Source organism: Periplaneta americana, chromosome 5 (genome assembly GCF_040183065.1).
Source record: "Periplaneta americana isolate PAMFEO1 chromosome 5, P.americana_PAMFEO1_priV1, whole genome shotgun sequence".
NCBI lineage: Eukaryota > Metazoa > Arthropoda > Insecta > Blattodea > Blattidae > Periplaneta > Periplaneta americana.
This window is the reverse complement of record NC_091121.1, coordinates 121,971,781-121,989,326: the sequence shown is the minus strand read 5'-3', so window position 1 is coordinate 121,989,326 and position 17,546 is coordinate 121,971,781. Positions and strand designations below refer to the sequence as shown.

The 17,546-nt window shown below is 37.0% G+C and overlaps 1 protein-coding gene and 1 long non-coding RNA gene across 10 annotated transcripts in view; one reads left to right on the top strand and one right to left on the bottom strand.

Moving 5' to 3' along the window:
- The window catches only part of LOC138700126 (zinc finger protein 235-like), a 345,990-nt gene that overhangs the window by 127,100 nt on the left and 201,344 nt on the right, over positions 1 to 17,546 (bottom strand). The gene's annotated exons all lie outside the window — the stretch shown is intronic.
- Positions 39 to 10,380, top strand: LOC138700131 (uncharacterized). 2 transcript variants are annotated; one of them, XR_011332242.1, is made up of 4 exons: positions 39 to 53; positions 2,856 to 2,963; positions 7,248 to 7,368; positions 8,060 to 10,380. It is a non-coding gene; the product is annotated as an uncharacterized lncRNA (long non-coding RNA). The 2 variants fall into 2 exon arrangements; XR_011332241.1 differs by lacking the exon at positions 39 to 53 and having other exon boundaries at positions 2,550 to 2,963.

The window sequence follows — 17,546 nt, the reverse complement described above, 5'->3', positions numbered from 1 at the left end:
TCATGCAAGATTATTACTGTACAGGACTGGTAACTGTGTCCGCGGTCTTGTTGGTGAGGAAAAGGTTTTCTGAGGGAAGCGAAGAGGGAGGGGGGAGTTGAGCTTATTGGTAAACGTACTATTATACGTGCAAGAAACATTTCCTCTTACCTTGTCTTCGCCTAGACTTGCAGTGGGTTGCAGACGGAGTCGCGTTTCACTCGGATTCTTCAGAAGATGAACTGCCATTTTCACTATCGCTGCCCCCGGCTTCACTATCACTATCAGTGTTCAAGTTGATTGATATTTGGTCAATTACATCTGGAACTACTCCGTCCTTTTCCCAGTATTCTGCTTCTAAATTGGCGACGTGGTGGCAGAAACCTGCCCAATCTTGTCGTGTTACCTCCTGTATTGCGTTCGTAGTTTCGCGCAGCTTTGTTAAAGACAAATCTCCTGTAACATTCATGTCCCTTACAATTCTCTTGATTTTCGACCATGCGAGTTCGATGGCATTTAGATCATACATATATGGAGGAAGACGTATCACAACATGTCCACTACCTGACAACATGTTATCTATTCTATACGTCTTCTCCTTTGGTTTCAGTGGAAGAATCAGTTTATGAAGGTCGTTCTTACGCATTGTCTCATTGCACTCGACTCCTTTCTTTCTCAGCCACTCTATCATGTCCCCTTTGAGGGCATAGGGTGATGGCGCTTTATCAACCTGAATACAATGGTATGGTGCATTGTCTAAAACGACAACAGAATTTGGCTGAAGATTTGGCATAAGTTGATTAACTACCCACTTTTGAAAATTGCCGCTATTCATTTGCCCATGGTAGTCTCCTGTTGTAGAGCCAGCTTTGTATATTAGTTCTGCACCGGCAAGAAAACCACTTGCGCCCCTGGCATGTACTATTATCAGTCTGTTCCCCGAATTCATATTGTCCTGAACTCCTATTACGTCATCACTTTGCCAACATCTTCGGTAAGTTAGATTGCTATCGACCCACGTCTCGTCTACGTACACAATTTCACGTCCTTATTCTCGATACTTCTTCATTTTACGCAGATAGTTTGCCCTGCAATCTATAATATCCGGTCTTTCTACCAAGATTTTTCGTTTTGACTGGCATTTCCTCCATCTAAACCCCATGCTTTTCACGACTCTGTTTAGTGATTTTCTGCCCCAAGGAAAATTGATTTTTTCTTTAATTACCGTCAAAAGTTTAGGTATTGTCGGCACTCTCTTTTCTTGAATATAAAAGTCTTGTATTGTATTTCTTATAACACACTTGTCGAAGTCGTCTACATGCAGTATATTATGAGATATTATTCGTCTCTTCTTTCCTGGCGATTTCAGAAGTCTATCCGGACTGTTTTCTTTTCTTATCTTATGTTCCTTCCTAATCTTCTTTATTGTACTATACCCTACTCCAGTGTATTCGGCCACTCTTTCAGTTGATTTATTTAAGGGAATCCTCAAATGTTTTTGCACTCTTTCCTCATCGCACTTCTCTATGATGTTAGCTATTATTTCTCTTGCTTCACTATGAATAGTTGTTTTGCCTTTCTAGTAGCCATACTAAACGAAAGTGTTTAAGACTATCGTTCTTGCTAATATCACTGCTCTATAATCTCGCACTATTATTCCTATACTATACACATCCTATACTATTTTATCACTACACTACACTATACTAATCCTATACTAGATATACGCACTACACTGAATTACACAGATTTACTGTAATTACTGTATAAGGAAGTTCTGAATTGAACAATGTAAAGAATACTGTAAACTTAAGTTGACTGCACTCTCGCAATATATATTCAGAACTGGTAGTTGTCTGTCAATGTCATAGAAAGGCCACCCCCATCCCGAACCTTTAGTACCTACCCTCTTCCCCGCGGTTGCGGCAGACCCCTCTCACACGGACACAGTTACTAGTCCTCCACAGTACATTCAGGTTGAATAATTTCGAGGGAAAAATTGTTCCGGGGCCGGGTATCGAACCCAGGACCTTTGGTTAAACGTACCAACGCTCTCCCACTGAGCTACCCGGGAACTTTACCCGACACCGATCCAATTTTTCCCTCTATATCCACAGACCTCAAAGTGCGCTGACCACCGTCAAGCAACCAACATTTGAGTGCACACTAACTCTGTGTGACTTTAAATTGTGGTTTTCTGTTACGTACAGTGACGTGTATTATGCAAATTAAGCTTTCAGGAATAACTCCCTGTAAAGTTAATTTGAATAATTTCGAGGGAAAAACTGTTCCATGGTATCCATGGTAATAATCTTGCCGTTCATGGATCAGTCCATGTACGGTTCCTGTACCATCTTATGCGCATGCCATGGTGGAAGTATACTGATGAGGCGGTGCGCAGGTATCGTCCCCTCTCACTTGCACAGATAACGTCACGCTGGGACCAAGATCCAGCCTTGCCTTCAGTAAAGCATTACATTGAGGCGGTTCTGATCAGGGGGGTATAACTTAAATGATAGATGTTGGATGCTCATAGATGTTCCTTAGTTTGCCGCAGCGGTCGGGACAGCGCTGTATTTTGATCAAAGAATTTTTATGATCTAGGGTAATACAAAACCAAGAGGAGTAGAAATAGAAGGAGAGTAGAAATAGAAGAGAGGGGGTCAATCGTATCTATTCCCTGTTAATCGCTGTTAATTCTATGGCACTGCCACGATGAGCGCTAACATCGCCTCTTACCAACATTCCGTCACTGATTTTAGACTCCTGGAAATGGAGAATGAACTTGCATGCTCTTGGTTTAAGTTGTTAGTCCTGGAACAATTTCTTCCCGTATTTCAAGAACTGAAGAAGACATATTGAATTTTCTTGCCTAGGCGAGGGAAGGATGGCCGGACGAATTAAATGCGAATATCCGTACTGCGGAAGTAAGAAGAGTAGTCACCACTCGAAATGTTTCTTCAAAATTCCTGGGATAGTGAGAGGTGAGTTTTCATTTAAATATATAGCAATGTTATCACTTATAACTAATTTGATATACTTGTAAATTTTGCTAGCCACGTGCATCATTTTAAATTATATAGGTTAGGTTATCAGATATTAATTCATACACACATATACAGAATTTGTAACATCTAGTCACATATTAACAGACTTTTATTATTATTTCTATTGATAGAATATATATATATATATATATATATATATATATATATATATATATATAGAAGATGTATTTTTTGCTTTTATGGTGAAACGAGGATTGAGCGGATTCCGACGATTTTGCAATAGAAAATGTTCGAATTACAAAGCGAATTTGATGGAATGTTTTGTGGAGATGCATTTTAAAACTTAAGGATTCCATTGGTAATTGTTACAAGTAAACTAATTCTAGAGATATGTGGCAAATTACCTGAGAAATGACACGTCCAACGTAATACGAGTGCGAACGTTCAGTTTTCTAGCCAGTGAAACGATTTTAGTGATATGAAACACACGATGCGATGTAATGTAAAGAACGCAGAACTCTTATTAATTCAATACCCACTAAAACCACTCAACTAGAGCATATAATACTACAATAAACATAAATTTCACAACTGAAAACTTTCTTTCGAAGCCCGCCATTATGGTACACAATGACGCACTTCAACTGCCAACGTAAAAAAAAAATCACTACTTCACGACAGCCACTCTCAATTGCTTTCTCCTTCTTCGAAACGGACACCTCCGGGATAGAGCAATTTTACATCTTCAAGCAGAGCCTCAAAAGGATCGCGCGCTAGCTTCGAACAATCCTTCCTCCATAAATATTCACAAAGGTGATCACTGAGGTCTTCCTTGCGCACGCCTCCCGGAGACAGACGTCCCCTAAGTCCACGCCATGCGTTTTCGATCTAATTCGTGCATGCACCACTTTCCGGATCAACAAAGTTGAGGCTGTGATTCACAGTCAAATGACGGAAATTGTTAACATCCAGGCCTTCATATCCCTTCCAGCAGTCCGTCATAATCGTGCTTTGAGCGGCGACATGTTTCCCAATAAGACGAAGCAAAGTATCTTTGTCCCTCTTATTATTCGGACAAATCTCCAATCGCACTTCCTTCGTCTCACGATCTATCATGCCCAAAACCCAAGAACCCTCCACAACACGACCAGCCTCAAATTTTCTACGTCCAATCTTGCATTCATCAATTTCTACTATATGATTCGGCCCTCCAATTCTAGGTTCGTTCTTGTAACGGCGATCCAGACTATCTGAAAGAAAAATAAAACTTATAGCAAACAAAAGCCTACAAAAACCTAACCTAACCTGTCACAGTTTCGTATATCCAAACCATAACAAAAGCCTAAACTAACCTAACTTGTCGCAGACACGCCTATACAAGGCATAATAAAAACCTAAACTATCCTAACCTAACCTTGCACAGTTTCGTATATGCAAAGCAAAAAAAAGCCTAAACTAACCTAACCGAACTTCTCACTAAAATCCTAAACTAACCCAACCTAACCTGCCACAGATTTGCCTACACAACGCATAAAAAAGTTAAAACTATCTAACGCATCATAAAACCCTAACCTAACCCAACCTAACCTGCCACAATTTGCCTACACAAGGCATAAAAAAAGCTAAAACTATCTAACGCACCATAAAAACCTAAACTAACCTAACCCAACCTAACCTGCCACAGATTTGCCTACCCAGGGCATAAAAAAGCTAAAACTATCTAACGCATAACAAAAAACCTAAACTAACCTAACCTAACCCAACCTAATCTGCCACAGATTTGCCTAAACAAGGCATAAAAAAGTTAAAACTATCTAACGCATCATAAAACCCTAACCTAACCTAACCTAAACTAACCTAATCTAACCTAAGCAAAACTCTAAACTAACCTAACCCAACCTAACCTGCCACAGATTTGCCTACACAAGGCATAAAAAAGCTAAAACTATCTAACGCATCATAAAAACCTAAACTAAACTCACCTAACCTAACCTAACCCAATCTAACCTGTCACAGATTTGCTTACGCAAGGCATAAAAAGGCTAAAACTAACTAACGCATCATAAAAACTTAAACTAAACTAACCTAACCTAACCTAACCTAACCTAACCAAAACCCTAAACTAACCTAACCTAACCAAAACCCTAAACTAACCTAACCCAACCTAACCTGCCACAGATTTGCCTACACAAGGCATAAAAAAGCTAAAACTATCTAACGCATCATAAAAACCTAATGTCCACACCTGTGGAGTAACGGTTAGCACGTCTAGCCGCAAAACCAGGTGGCCCGGGTTCGATTCCCGGTCGGGGCAAGTTACCTGGTTGAGGTTTTTTCCGGGGTTTTCCCTCAACCCAATGTGAGTAAATGCTGGGTAACTTTCGGTGCTGGACCCCGGACTCATTTCACCGGCATTATCACCTTCATCTCATTCAGACGCTAAATAACCTGAGATGTTGATAAAGCGTCGTAAAATAACCCAATAAAAAAATAAATAAATAAATAATAAAATAAAAACCTAAACTAACCTAACCTAACCTAATCTAACCTAAGCAAAACCCTAAACTAACCTAACCTAACCCAACCTAACCTGCCACAGATTTGCCTACACAAGGCATAAAAAAGCTAAAACTATCTAACGCATCATAAAAACCTAACCTAACCTAAAATCCTAAACTAACCTAACCTAACCTGTCACAAATAATTACGTAACGCATCATAAAAACCTAAGCTAACCTAACCTGTCACTAAAATCTTATATAACCTAATCTAACCTGTCAGTAAAATCCTTAACTAACCTAACCTGCCAGTAAAATCCTAAAGTAACTTAACATGTCACAGATAATTACCAAAGACATAATAAAAGCCTAAACTAACCCAATCTGCCATAACAGTTCATTTTCTTACCTCTACACACTTCCCTCAAGTATGAAAACCAATCCGCGATCGTTGACTCTGCTACATCTGGTATATTCGTCTCATCGCACTCCCTTATTGTTTGGGAGTACGAAAACTTCACAGCAAAACCGTAAATTATAAGGAGAACTCTCATAGTTGACAATCTCGCACGACTGAAAAATGTGTTATTTGCAGCAGACAACTTAAATGTTCCATAAACCTCATGCCCGGCGCATTTTTTTTTTTGACAATGAAAGAAACCGTATTTGTCTCTCCTGCCAAATTGAGGATACAGCAACTCCCCACAAAGTGGACACTCCATATTTGCGGGAAGCAGACCTTTCTCCCGGCACCACTGTTGCGCTTCATTTTCAGTATTAATAATGCTCAGCTTCCTAATATTAATACGATCAGCCATTTCCACACTACGAATTCCCGCTCGAACATTAGAAACTAGCGCGAAACATTCGTAATCTTATATCGATAGCTATGAATATATACATTTCAAATACCCGCTCAACCATCCAGCTGGAACATCGCAAACTAGCGCGGAACGTTCGTAATGCCTCGTAAGTTATGTTGGTATGACATGTAAGATGGCTGAAAGTGCAGGAAGAGAATACGCTCAATCCTCGTTCAACCAAAAGTTATTTCAAACACTGAATATAACCAATAAAATTGCAGCAAACCACGTCGTGTCGTGTGCAGCTTGGTACCGGAGTTTCAATATTCCAATAGAAAAAAATAGAGTAATAGACCCTTTCCTTGAATATTCCCCGCATGGTATTATTACTTGAGACCTTTACATATTTATAACATTTATTATAAAAATAATAGTAATATTTATAATAACAAATTGCAATAATAATAATAATAATAATAATAATAATAATAATAATAATAATAATACAAGTCTATTTATGATATAATTAAATGTTATATAGGCTATACTGCATATGTGTATGAAATTACCGTAAGCACAGGAACGTGACTTCGTGGCACTTTATAAAATCACTCTAATAGCCTATAAAGTGAAAGGGAACAGCTGCAGTGAGCTATGATGATGTAGCTTATACTTAAACCATTTTATGACATATTTTATCCACCTATATTTTATTTTATTTTTTGTTTCGCCTACATTGTATTTTTACAAATGTTGTCTTTAAATACGAATTTTTTCCTGGACCAAAATTAGGCCTACAATAGAAATGATGAGATAATTAGTATTTTAACGTGAAGCTGACTGGAGGAATTTATTTTAATTTTTCTTGGTTCTCAAAGTGATTTTATTAAGTGCCATGAAATGGTTTTCCTGTGCTCATAATTTATATTTATTTTACACTTTATTTCAATTTTTTTCAGATGCAAGGCATGCCTAGAAGCATTGGGCATATAAGATCTGATGGTTAAAGAGCCCAACAAACTGCACAACAGCTTTCGGGAGCCATACCTTGCAAAGTTGAAGCTATCTCCAATGGTCAAGGTAACTTACTTAAGTAACTGCAAGCCTTTTATATTATGCAATTTCAGTGCTTCATATCTATACCTATAAATTCTGTCGTAATTGCAAATTGTGAATGAATACATAAAGAAAAAGCCATTCACACAAATAGTGAAGTATCAGGCTAAGTAGATTCCATAATTAAAGCGTTGGGGCGAATAATGGTCTGTATTGCAATCTGCTAACTGGGCAGGAGGAACGAAAATGTTACATCGTCATTCCACTCATAAATAATTTACTATTGGACGGGCAACATACACCGCTATTCCATCAATATGTTTTGTACACTAAGCAAAGTATGGATTGTATGTTACTGAAAGTCATATTACACATCGGAGAAGTTTGTAACTTTATGAACAGAATAATAATGAAGACAATGACAAACACAGTTTTTAAATGTTGACTATAAGAGAGTAACACATTTTAAACAGTTCTTTTCTGACATCAAGAGCAAGCTGTGAGCACATCTTGAAAGAATTTCCGCAAATCTGTTCCTGAAACGAAATAACTTGATAACATTCTAAGATAAAGTATAATGGCAAAAATTGTAACATAAACCATTATTCGGCCCAACGCTTCAATTGTAACCTCTATCCTTGGTGGTACAGGACTACTTACTCTTGCTGTCAGTTCATAATTGTAACCTTTTGGTTGTTTTATTTTATACGGGAAGAAACAGAGGACCCCCGCCAGAGAGGCTGGTGACCCCCCAAGAGAGGAGAGGCAGTGAGAAGAGGCTGGGGAGCCCCCAAGAATGCAAACCACGGCCACACCGATAGTAACACTGAAGAGGAGGAAAATTTGCAGTCTTTGAGTACAACTGCATCATCTGAGGGGAAGAGTCCTCAAGACCACACAGAGATCTGAAGATTGACATTGCCCTTGCAACTTTAAGGAAGAAGGTTCCCGGGCCATTATATGAATTGGTAAAAAATTGTCTCTCCTCAAATGAATCGCTCCATACAGAAAGGGCTTCAGTCCATTAGACCTAGTTTTGAGAAAACTAAAGAAAACATTCTGTGAATGCCTACTCTATTCCTTTCTGCATAGAACTCTGAGCCCTGACGCTTCAGTTTCTATCTTTCCAAACATTGGACTGAATATCTTTCTGCACAGGCCGATGGAGCCACCCATAAATATATGATTTCCATCTATATCTCGGTTTTTTTAATTTGTGACTGAAGCCCTTTCTGTATGGACCGATTCAAATGCAAGGTATGTACAGAGAGTTCGGTGGTCACCGGAATTGAAAGCAAAGGCTCTTAATATTTATTTACAGAGCCCAAGTGCCTATAGAATGATTAGGAAGTTATTAAATTTCCCTTCTAAGGCTACATTGCTTAGAGTTTTGCGAAAGTATACCACTGATGTTGGTTTTAGTGACAAATTATTCAACATACTAAGGAATGCCTGTAGTAAGATGACTCACACTGACAATGTAGGTTGCCTTATGTGGGATGAAATATCTTTAAAAGCAGTGTTGACAAGCAATAAATGTCTGCAGCAACTAAATGGCTTAATGTCCGTGTTGCACTATTGAACATATACCAGGAGTAGCAGAATTTGCTAAGAAGTAATTCATTACCTGCTTGTAATAAAGACATAGACCACTCACCATAGATACAAGCATCTGATTTGCAGGTTTACCTGACAAGTGTTTTTCAAATCTTTGAAACCCATCAACAAAATCATCATTATTGTTACAAGCCAAGCTGATTTTAGTGGTATTTCATCGCATATGAGACAGCACAGCTCATCTATGTCACTCATTTTGTCACAAGCATATTTTAGCTTATCCAGTATTTTCTCACAAAACCCAACATCATTTGTATATAAGGCAAACTTTCGTAGAAGAGTGGCTTTACAAGGAATACTCAATAATTTTCTAACAATTCTGTTTCACTTGTACTGTGTAAGTAGATATTAAGGGCTTTACATTTGAATTCTGTTAACCAGGGACATTCCTGTACAAATCATGAACCAGAGGATTGTCTGCTGGATTGTATATGTAAAATAATATTAACATTACTTTTCAAATACAACTTTATCTTCGCTGGCACTCCTCTTCTTCATGTCAACGAGAAGTGCAGATGTGAGAAGTTTTGCACCTAATGTGCTTGTGAAACTGGATGCAGAAAAGTGATGTGCACATTTACTGATACTGTGGTATTGTGGCCAAATGAGTATGTTTTCTTTATGTATTTTTTATTTAAGATTTTGCATGTTTAATTTTAGTTGCTATTTATTGCTATTTTGTATTGTTCTTGTATTTTTGTTACATTATGTTTCTTGTTATGATTTGGTATTTTTCTCTAACAAAAGGAACCTAAATTAACTACAATACGAAGTAACTCAAGGCAATAATAATTTTTTTTCTTGAAATAACATCATAATATCAAACACAGGACCGATGTTGTTGGCATATTTCAACAAAGCCTGTGAAATGTACTGTAGACTCTATTTACCATAATCGCAATGTTGGAACATAAAGTTATTGTATTCTGCACTAGCATTTAGAATATTTTCATATTAAATGACAAATTATGCCATTGAGGAAATAAATACAGTAGTAGGTGCTACATATACGTTGGAATTCTTAAACCTGTACAACTTAACTGAAATCAACAAATGCTGAGTTTTTGGCAATAAACCCATTAACTCTCTTACTCTACTCTCTAATATTCCCCACAGGCAGCTTAAAATTTCATGTTGAAGTTTACAGACAAACTGGCATAATGTCATTAAATATTAATTTTTATTGTTTTAATTTTATGTTTTATCATGTACTGTGTATGATTTTATTTCTTCAGTTTGTTATATTTCTGTTTCTCAGAGAAATGGAACTTAAATTAACTAACTACAACACTAATGTTCGTAATATTTGAACACAAAGTTACACTAGTGAATACAATATTTTCCAATATTCCCCACATATAGTCCAAAATGTAATGTAGAAGTTCATGAACAAACTGACATAATGTCATTAAGTGTTAATCTTAAAAAAAAATATTTGTGCATGATTGCCTTCAATATAACCAGAAGACTTTACACATTATAGCTAATTATTTGGAGACTCCAATTTCTACTAAGGGTGATTTGAAATTATTTTCCTTACAACACAATAATAACTAATGGTAGTATATCTGAAAATATCAGAAAATTAAGCGGTTAGCTGACTTCAAAGAGCTGACTTCTAATAAATATGTAGAGTGTTAAGAATATTTAGGTATGATTTTTTTCTTTGTGTAACATTTACTACTATGTTGTTAATTTTATATATATTATATATATATATATATATATATATATATATATATAGTACCTATCGTGAGCTCACGATCTTTACTCTATTACAGCAAAACATCAAACAGTTAATTTCAATAAAGATCTTTGTGTTTATGTACAAAATGAAATATTGTTAATAAATAAATCTGATACATTCCAACATAACAGATTTGCTTGGTCATGTCTAAATCATTTCCAATTTCACAGTCCATTTCCTACCTCTACTACTCTACTTCATGAGATATCTCGTTCTGAAAACACTTATGGTATTGTAATTTACAAAAAAAGGTTTCTGGCTAAAGATCTTAAAACAAAAAAAAACAACAAAACAAAAAAAAAAACAAAAAAAGAAAGGAATTGTAATAGGGATGGTTACATTTCAAACATTCATGTTAATATGAATGTAACGGGGATGTGCAAAGAAGTATTTTGAAATTCCCGCTATTTCCAGTGCAGGAAGTCGTTTGAAAATACCGCCATTTTTGTGCATGTGGCGCTCCACTGCTGGTAAAAAGAAGCTTCTTGACAGATTACACTTAATCCGCCTCTTGAGCCCCTCTCTTCTATTCTACTTTCTACTCCTCTTGTACAAAACTCTTTGGTTTCGAAAGTTCTTTGGTTATAAGTTTTGCCAATATGACAGTTTTAAACAAATATTATTAATATCCATTATTTACAGGATGTGTCAGTTTTTATAACACTCGGATTATTATTACTATTACAGTTGAAATAGTGACACGGACGAAGAAGTACACGAACCTTACTAGTGAAGTGAACTTTGTTAGTGTGGAACGAGTTAGAAAGAGAAAGCTATAGAGTGGTCATTGCGCCGCCATGTTTGAAGAAAATTGAACGACCGTCGGTAATGAACTTATGCGCCCAAAACAAAGTGGGCGTGGTGATAACTGACATTAGAATCGTCAGCTGTCTTAATTTCGTTTGCATAAATCAGTTAAACTGATGTGGAAAAACCTAGTATTTCGTCAAATACGTGCTAGGAACTTAATCTAAACTTATGTATGCTAAATTTAAAACACTTGAGCTATTCCTAGAAGGAATGCTTAAAAGAATAACGGAAGCAAAATTGTCATGTAGTATGACAAGAAGTCCTAGCAAATATACTGAGGAAAATGTTAATATTCCTAGGTTCTTTTAAATGCGACCTGCAAGATTGCCTATAAAATGAACGAGTATGATTCGGATGATTTTATTAAATTGTTTTCCCAGTCTCTACACGTTGCAAAACTATTTACCATACCATAAGATATAGAATGAAAGTAGGCCCTATCTGTAGTAAACAACCTTTACCTCCAAGCTTGTAACGTAGGTGAAACATGACAAAACACGCTTTCAGTTTTTTTGTTACAGTAAAGTATAATTATTATCGAAATGTGAACGTGAGGCCAACAGCCGGCTGGTCTGTCTGAGCCTTTCAAGGGCTGTGGCACCACAGATAATTATTAGTGTATAATTGAGCACCCACGTACAATAATGGGGTAAGTAGTTACGAAATATATTCATACTTACCCCATTATTGCACGTGGGTGCTCAATTATGTTCTTTCATGTCCTTCCAGCCAAAATACTAACAACAGTACGACCTACCCCAGAGTTTTGCGTTATTTTGGATGCGAGTGTCGAAATACAATTTTAATATTTGATTGCTATTACTAGGTTTGAAACGGAATTATAGCGGTTTTATCCGTATTTAGTTTAACTTTATTACTAGTGAAGCATTTATTTGATTAATTGTTTGTCTTCGAAATAGGCCTACTTCTTATAAGCTACAGCTCATCGTCTTCTTGTATAAGCATTAAGGACAGAAGGAGCAGAAATAAAGGATGTCGGTGTCGAAATACAGTTTTAATATTGTATTGCTATTTGTTTTTCACTGGGTCTGAAGCGGAATTGTATTGGTTTTATCCGTATTTAGTTTAAGTACATTACCAGTGAACCATTTATTTTGTTTATGCCGGGCATTGTTACACATTTATGCATGAAAAAAAAATGCTGCTAATTAACAAAACTATGGACTTAACTTCATAAAATTTACATGAAATATGATATATCAGTTGTCTCTTTCCTTTTGACATTGCAGTTATATGCAGCACACACAACAGGCATGTTTTTTCTTCGTTTTTTTGTACTTCTTACCTCCGTTACACAACATTGTAAGCAGACGAATTTTTACAAAGGTGGACGCTTAGCTCAGATCTGCCGTGTTTCGCGGTGGCACCGCAAAGAGCGCTGTACAGGACAACATGGCCACTCTATAGTCTTCTCTTTCTAACTCGTTGGTGTGGAACCTTATTTCAACAAGTGATAGTGAAGTGCCGAAGACCATTTACGTATTTTCTATTTAGTCAGTTTGTACTCTCATCGTATAGCCTAGGAGGTGTTTAGCAAATTCTCCCACGGAATTTATTCCGTAGGGAATAAATACCATTATCCAACTATTATATCACATGAAGAATAACGAATCAGTACAGGATGTAGCCATAGCTTCGCAAACAACCCACACACAATATACACTTATAAGCTCAAACGAAAACAACATGGGTACTCAACCTATTACTCTACCAAACGCAACTCATGATAAAACTAATAAGACGGAAGCTAAACCGAAAGATTTGTATAATTACCAAGACTTGGGTCCATTCTTCGTCATACTGAAATCAAATGAAGGGAATTTAGCAAATATTCACCCCCTAAAACTAGGGAAATTACTATACGAAACACATATAAAGAACATACACATCGTTAAACCAGTAGGCAAAAATAAATATGAAATTCATTTCACAAATTACATTGACGCCAACAAGTTCCTAGTCTCAGATTTCGATAGTCAATACAATTGTTCGACTTTCATTCCGACCTATCAAATCTACACCAAAGGAATACTACACAACATAGACAAAGATATTTCTACTGAAGATATTCTTCATCACGGTCACTGTCTTGAAGGACACTTCTTGTGGGCGATCTAAACTGTAAACACACATCATGGGGATGCAGAGTAACGAACCCAAATGGACATCGTCTTTACAACTGCATTAACAACCTTGGTCTCCATATTCTCGCACCAACTGAACCAACACACTATCCATATAATCCCGCCAATCTTCCCGATATTCTTGACATTGGAATTCAAAAGAATATGCATTTACCAACTTATATTGCATCATTAACAGCACTTGATTCTGATCATTGTCCAGTGCTGATTACTTTCCACTTGTCTCCTAATGTAACACCTAAAGTGCAACGCCTTATTAATGGTTTTGTTGATTGGGATAAATTTCAGTTGACTCTAGACTCATTGTTAGTCACAGAATATCATCCACTAACAGCAACAGATATTGACAATGATGTTCAACATTTTACGGACACAATATGCTCATGTGTAAATTATTCTACAATGTGCTCCAAGCGGCCATTAACGCGCTACTACTTACCATCTTCCATACTCCAATTAATTAAGGAAAAACATCGTATTCGTAGACAATGGCAACGAGAGAGGCAACCATGGCAGCGGAAGAATCTGAATTATCTCATACGATTAGTCAAGACAAATCTTGAACAACATCGCCTGCAGTCATATCAGTCTTACTTATCATCTCTATCTGAAGCTGATAATACTCTTTGGTACGCTACAAAGCGTATTCTACGCGAGCCAACAGTCATCCCGACACTTCAGTTAGACTCTCAAATAGCCACAGACACAGAGTCGAAATGTAACTTGCTTGCATCTCATTATCAACATGTATTCACCCCAAACGAGAATAAAAAATGAACAGACTACCTCTGAATTAGAAAAAGAACTTAATTGTTTGAGAAGGTTATTCATCATCGCATTTGTAAATTTACGTTCCAAAACAAGATAATACCAGATTTTCAGTTTGGCTTTCGTCCAAAACATTCTACAACATACCAACTGCAAAGAGTCACTGAATCCATTATAAAAGGATTTGAAGAAAAACAGTATACTGCCACTGTGTTTCTGGATATTGCCCAAGCATTTGATACTGTTTGGCATGATGGTCTAATGCTAAAATTATATAGAATTGGTTTTCCTGACTATCTCACACGCATCTAATTAGCAGCCTTGTCCTAAAAAAAAGCATAATCCAACAACAATTTCCTGATGACTTTGATCCTGATGAACCAATCCATTACAGACAATGGGTACAGACAGATAGAGTGAATTTGATTGTTGAAGTAAGCATATTCTTTGAATTTTGTGATTTACTAATACAGAAAATTGAGAAACTCATTCCACATTCATTTATAGCAAAAGCACAGTCTTCTTACTTGAAAATGTTAAAAGAGAACCTGGATAATGAATCGGTTATCATTTTATTGGATTTCATTAAAAACTATAGTTTTGTAATTTAAGATGAGGCCCAAGCATTTCATTGGAACATAGGTAGCTGTACACTTCATGCTGCAGTGTTATATGACAAGAAAGATGAAAGACTTTATTCGAAGTGCTTGTGCCTAATTTCTGATGACATGTATCGTGATGTATCTTTCGTTTATCAAATTCAAAAGATCTTAATCAATTTCTTGAAAACAGAGCACATGTTAAAACTGTAGAATACTTTTCAAATGTTTGTGCTGCTCAGTACAAGAACCACAAGAATTTCATTAATATATGTAATCATGAAATATAGATGGTCATTTTTTGCTACTAGCCATAGAAAATCTCCTTGTGATAGAATTAGGGGTACTTTGAAAAGGATGGTTACCTAAGCCAGTTTACAAAGACCATTTAATGAACTAATAACTACTGCATCACAAGTGTTAAAATTTTGTAAGGAGAATCTCAAGGAGGTCACTGTGTTTTTGTAACAAAAGAGGGAATAGGTCAAGTCCGAAATGATCTCACTGAACGATTTGAAAATGCAAGAATCACTCCTGGGACATAATACATTCATCAATTTTGTGCCTTTGTCTACATATGAAATTGGAGCAAAGTGATTAAGTTCTGATACGGACTACAGTGTGATATTTGACATATTTAAACCTGATGTGAATCCAAATTTCAAGGCAAATTCTTATGTTGCTTGTGTGTATGAATCTTTGAGTTATGTGGGTTTTATTGGTAAAGTTAATTATGAAGAAAGTGATGCTACAATAAACCAGATGCTACGAGAAGACACTCTATAGATGTTAGGGCTATGAAAGATTTTTATAATAGTGACGAAATCAGCTGGCAGACTCTAGGGATACGTCAGTTCAAATTTGTAAAAGATAAGGAAACAGAAATGCGATCTCATAAACAAAAGCGTTACCTTATCATGAACATTTCTGAAGCTCACCAAGTTTTCCAGAAAAATGTCATGTTAAAATTTCAAAATCTAAATTTTATGACTTGAGACCAGAGAATGTGTTTCCAGGGGCTACTACACCTCATAATGTCTGTGTTTGTCTTCTTCATGCAAATTTTTCATTTCTAATTGATAATGTCTCTAACTTCATAAATTCTGAAACTCCAATGACACACAACACTCTATTGAATACAGTGTGTTGCAGTTTGGATAGTGTACAGAGTATGACAAATGATTGCAATAAATGCCATTATGATGTTTCAGTGTTTCTTAAACCTGATACTGACCTTTTGCAAGAAGTGAAGTGGAAGAAATGAGAGAAGAGTAAAAGTGGGCAATTAACATTGGCCTCAAAAACATCCACTTGAAAATCAATTTTGATAGAAGTTAACAACAGTTTGCCAGCCTTCAAGTGCCATGTTTTTGTTCAGAAATGGCAAGCCAAGTATTTTGATGAGAAGAAAACTGGTTTAAAGCCAGAAGTAGTTCTTCAAGTGGATTATGCCGAATATTACAGCCTTATTCTTCAGGATGAAGTGCAAAGAGCACATTGGCAACATGCACAAGTAACATTATTTATATGGTGTGTGGATAGGCTTCAGGGCTTCTACCGTGTTGTCTTGGTGTTATTGGCTGACGTTTCGACCGCTGTGTTGTGGCCATCTTCAGAGCAGTTGTTGGATAAGGAAATAGTCTGCCAGTACTTATATATATAGTAGTCTCGATGGGGGGGAGTACTTGCTGTGATAGGTCGTAGGTTCTCCTTCTGGCATCTGATTGGTCCTACGTGGTTCAATCCGGTTGAGGTCTGTATGAAGGGGAGTATTCATATTAAATACTGGCCCTCATAAGGTCCGAAAGAGTGACCTTGATACTGTGCCCATTGTCCGGATGAAGGGGGGGCGCCGCGTACATGTGGAGACCTGGTTTCTCGTTCCTAAGTATAGGTTGTAGGTTCTTCTTCTGGCATCTGCTTGGTCCTACGTGGTCCAATCGGGTTGGAGTCTGTGTGAAGGGGAGTATTCATATTAAATACTGGCCCTCATAATGTCCGAAAGAGTGACGTCGATACCAATCCGGTTGGAGTCTGTGTGAAGGGGAGTATTCATATTAAATACTGGCCCTCATAAATACTGTCAAATACTCCCCTTCATACAGATCTCAACCGGATTGGACCACGTAGGACCAATCAGATGCCAGAATGAGAACCTACGACCTATCACAGCAAGTACTTCCCCCCATCGAGACTACTATATATATAAGTACTGGAGACTATTTCCTTATCCAACAACTGCTCTGAAGATGGCCACAACACAGCGGTCGAAACGTCAGCCAATAACACCAAGACAACGTGGTAGAAGCCCTGAAGCTTATCCACACACCATGTACACCAGCCGCGGAAGCCTACACGAACACTTAACATTATTTATAGCTTGTTTTTGGCTTGAGAAAGGAATTTCATCCTATGTGCTAGTAAGTGATGATTTAATACATTCCAAAGAATTGGCTTGGCTGTTTTTAAAATCTATTGTTTCAAACTTTCAGAAGG